The sequence below is a fragment of the Theobroma umbraticum genome, unplaced genomic scaffold, assembly GCF_002168275.2.
Source record: "Theobroma umbraticum cultivar Fairchild unplaced genomic scaffold, ASM216827v3 scaffold_81.0, whole genome shotgun sequence".
In the NCBI taxonomy this organism is placed as follows: Eukaryota; Viridiplantae; Streptophyta; class Magnoliopsida; order Malvales; family Malvaceae; genus Theobroma; species Theobroma umbraticum.
The window spans coordinates 5,529,876-5,534,905 of record NW_018397268.1 but is presented as its reverse complement, the minus strand read 5'-3'; positions in this window follow the sequence as shown (position 1 = coordinate 5,534,905).

Below are 5,030 nucleotides of genomic sequence, written 5' to 3'. Positions count from 1 at the left end.
AAGATGAAGGATTCATCCCATGAAATTGAGATATGGGAAATGCCCTTTACTTTTATACAATCTCATGTCATGATTGAGTGCCTCGACTCTTAGAACCAAGAAAAGCTTGTGCAGTAGTGTGCCTATTTCCCTAATGTTTCTACTCTACAACCTCTCAAGCAATAATCTCCATATTATGACTAAGGCTATGTATTTTAGCAACAAAACTCTTTAAAGTTACCCTTTGAACCAAAGACTCAACATTTGCCATAGGAGGCTGATCCTCCACATGGGCTCCAATGGGCATCTCCACCCTGTCGCATCTACCATGGCCCCTAGCAATAAGCGTACATGGTTTGCCTACAATCTGTATGGAAACATATGCCTCCATTGCACCTTTAGTACTGGCTCGTATCCTAGGCGATGTTTCACATCTAGACAAGATCAATCACATTCTGTAAAATTGAATTCTATCAACTTTTAGCAATTCTAGACATGAAACTAAAACATAACTTAGCTAGGTAGACACACAAGGAATCATATGTGAGCCTCCCATTTTTGATTTGTACCAGAGTACACAAAACAAAAACAAGATTCTTGTACATAATCCCAATGTTTTGCTTGACAAACAAATAAGATGACTCTAAGACTCTACAACCTAGAGCTCTAATACCAACTTTGTCACATCCTGTTTTGTGGTGGAACATGATCAGCGCATAGACCTATGTGGGTATAGCCCACTAGGCCCAAGAAATCCTTAACCAACAATGCATGGGATTGTCATCTATTCCTTTCATTTACATTTCCATTCACAAATAAATAAACATTTGAACATCATTAAGGAACTTTTCAACGTAATGTGCAAAATTGCATTCATTCATACATAGAATATACAAGTAAATCAACAATCTCACATCATTATGGAACTTCTCAATATAATGTATGTTCGCAATTTCATTCAAGTTTATCATTTATGGTCCGATACACATCACGTGCCCATATCGCTATGGTTCTTTCACCATAGTCTCAACATTCTCATATGCACCCACTTTCGGGGCTTAACATAATATTCAAAATGACAAACAAACATAAGTATATTTATTATATAATCAACTATCATTCAAATATCATCATTCAAAAGACTTGACTTAACGCACTACGGAGTGTAGTGACATTGGAGGGTTGGAAAGAAGGCACTATCACACCTACCACGTATGAGATAAGCTACTCTTCATAAGGCACATAGCCAAGTGAGGTACTAATCTATAAAAGAAAAATAGGGGAAAATAGTGAGTGAGTTACAAAGACTCTGTGAGTGTATACGAGGAATGGGACAAGCCAAAAGGAAGAGTTTTTACAATAAACCATACTTTGCAAAAATAACATGATATTCACAAATATGCATAAAAATCCTTTCAAACGTCAATAATCTCATTTCAACATTTTTCCATAAATGCATTTGAAATTCATTATGCATAAGGAATTAATAAGCATTTATACCTTTACTTACAAAACATTTGCAAAGAGAAAAATGAGAGGGTTCATATCAATGAAACCAGTACTTTTACCATTGATAGTTGAATCAATCCTTGTATAACCCATACTTTGGGTATTACCTCCCGCTCAAAGATTTAGGAAGCATTATACAAATTTTCCCCTCAATAGTTCTATATCAACCCTTTAACACACAAAAAAATTTTCAACACCTCAATACATCATCAATATTAAATGAACATCTTAAACAACTCAATATAGGCATGAGTATCACCACCAAGGAGTTCTCATGTTTGCCTCAATATAAAAATTATAAGTGTGTGGTATGATGCCCCATATCTGGCCTTTTATCACATGTGGTATGAAGTCTCACATTTAGCCTGGGTAATTGTTTGGTACAATGCCCCATATCTAGCCTTTATCTTGTATGGTATAATGCCTCACATCTAGCCTTTTTACACATGTGGTATGACGCCCCACATTTGGCGCTTATGCATTCAAGGCAATTTCATACATGCTTGAGATATCATCATTTCAAAACATTTAACAATTATAAAAGTATTAGCATTCACATTCTTTTTTTTCTTTTTTCCAAATTATTAGCATTCACATTGTATACTTTCCATCTATAACATAATTTCATCAGTGGGCATTTTTATATTCACATATATCAATCAAGTGGTGGAGACTTACTCATCCACTCTCATAATGTATATTTGTGGGCATATTACCATCCACATATAACAATCAAGTGGTGGAGACTTATTCACCCACTCTCATAATTTATGCTTGTGGGCATTTTACCATCCACATTCACCTCCTTGTTGAGGCATCCCATTTCACCCAAACAAACATATAGGTCGAGGTGGTTTGTCCATTATTCTCATTGAAACATAAATGGGTAGCTACTTATTCATCTGCCTAGGCTATTGCCTAACCATGCACCAATCATGCAACATACATCCAATAAAGAAGTGTTTGAATAAAATTATTTGAAAGGGCATGTCTCCTTTCTTGAAAACTAATACATAATAGGTATATTTACTACATAGTAGATTGAAAACCTCCTTGGAAACTCATTTCTCATACAATACAATTTATTGAAACCAAGTAGCATCCACACTATGCAAGGTAATTCTATTGATAAATCATGCCCAACTTTACCATATAAAGTACTTTAAAAGGTACACCCACTCACCTTCGAAAGTCAACTTCTACCAATACACAAAACTCTAATCCAACAAACTCTTTAGATTTTCAACCATTCCTAAACATCCAACAATCAATACTTAGTCTAAGAATCTCATAATAATCATTTTAGGCTGTTTTGAAACCATTCGAGTGCACCTAAACTAATTTTCTATATTAAATTTACTGCTCTTCAAAACGCCTATGTATTTAAATCCCTAAACTCATCATCCTTACCTTAAGAGAACTGTAAACAAGGAGAAATCCTGTCCAAATCCTTTAGTGAACAAGCAGCAGTAAATTTGGAACAAAAAATAATGTTTTCAAAACTAAAAATCCAAGATTTAAGATTTAAAGAACGGAAAACGTAACCTCCGCTTTTTGTTGTCAATTTTGCACATGCAAGTATGCATATTGAACAAGTAATATAGATAGTAAGTCCAAAATCATATCTCATAAAGATTAACTCTTAAATCTTCACTAAGTATTAAAATTATGACGAAGCAATCTTATTCAAGCAACTTGATTTTGTAGAAAATTAATTAAAACTAAATTCGATAAAAAAACTAAACTAATTACGAGAAAAACTAAAAATTCACTAGATAAAGGCAATAAATTAAAACCTAGGATTATGGATTCATTCAATACCTCATCTAACACTAGTTTCTTTTATTATTGCATTCATGTGTGGTTTTACTAACCTAAAATTCAAAGCTACATATAGGTCTCTGTCAAGATGCTTGCACAAATATCTAACCTAATTAGGTCATTACATGTTTGTTGCAATCAATTAAAAAAGGGTCATTAAGCTATTGTTATAATTTGGCTATGTATGGCAATTGACATATGTCTACACTAATCACAAATTAGATCACGTAAGTGACGTGAACATACACTATTCAAATCTTAGTCCAATCTAAAATCTCTTTGTTGAGTCTCCATTAGATTCACAAATAAGTTAATTGTTGGCTAGACAATCAAAAGCATTAACGGCAAATTAGAATAAGCAAAACCATACCAATTCATAGTAAATAAAAAAGAAACAAATATTCAAACTATATATTGAAATCCTCCACAATCCTAGAAAAATATTGTAGCTTATAATATCTACTAAAAACCTCATCTAAAGAAAATTAGTCATTACTCCAAGTCATGTAAATAAGAAAAACACAAGCAGAGAGAGAAAACTAATAGTTGAAACTTTGTGATATTGATTCTCCTCAAATTCTCTTGCTTTGTTTCTTTGTTTTTAACCTTTTTTTGTCTAGAAAAATTACTTGCTGCTTCCTCCCTTAAACCTCTAAAAAGGCTACTTATATAGCCTTCAAAAGCCCTAACTTCCAAAATCCCATAAGATTTTCATTTTTGGAAAATACCTTGAGCGTCGCGACTCTCATTCTTTAGAACTATGGATCTCAAGGGCTCTGTCCTAGTTTCTACTCTCCTAGTGTAGTACGTCCACTTTGATAAAGATTTCGACCATTTTCCAGTTAAAACTGAGCAAACTGTTATACATCAAAGTTGTAGTGGGAGATATGATCAAAAAACCAAAACATATGAAAACAGAGCACCAGTCCATTATGCACCTCTCTTCACCAATTGAAGTTATTTTCGATCCTACTCTTACGAAAATTAAAAATAAACATAAATAACTTAAAACTAACATTATTAACTTAAAATAAACATTTAAACATAAATTGAACTAAACTAATAAAACAACTAAAAACACCTAAATCTAATCCTAAATCTAGTCTAATTTAGCCTAACTAGGTATTTAATCTCCCATGAAATATATGTATTTTATGCACACATCATGCAACGACCTCTTCCTTGATCGTTGAACCTGCCAAATCCCGAACAAGCCTTAGTTAAGATTCCAGACAATTTAAAATCGACTTGTAATATTAATGCTATTGTTTACTTAAACTAAATAAACTCAATATTTAAAACATGGCATTTAGATACCAATAACCAGGTTTGATAATTCCACAACAATTTCAACGTAATAAGTGGTAATCATTACATAACCTCAAGTTTTAGCAAATACATTTCCAATAAACTATTAATCATTATAAGCTTGACTACTCGACATAGCACGACCTCTAGGCAGTGGAGCGACTCAGAGTGGAAGTCTAAGAAACGCCATTACCTACGTTGTAACTAGTCTTAATGTGCTAAGTAATGCACTTGAACCAATTACTTATCTACAAAAAGAAATAAGGGGGTGAGTCTCATAAACTCAGTGATCATCAACTCTGTGAGTAGGGCATAGATAAGAAACAAGCTAAAGGTAGAAGATTTAAATATTAAAAATATAATGATATGTGTAAACAATTTAACTCAAAAGGGAGGTTTGTGCCTTATTTGTA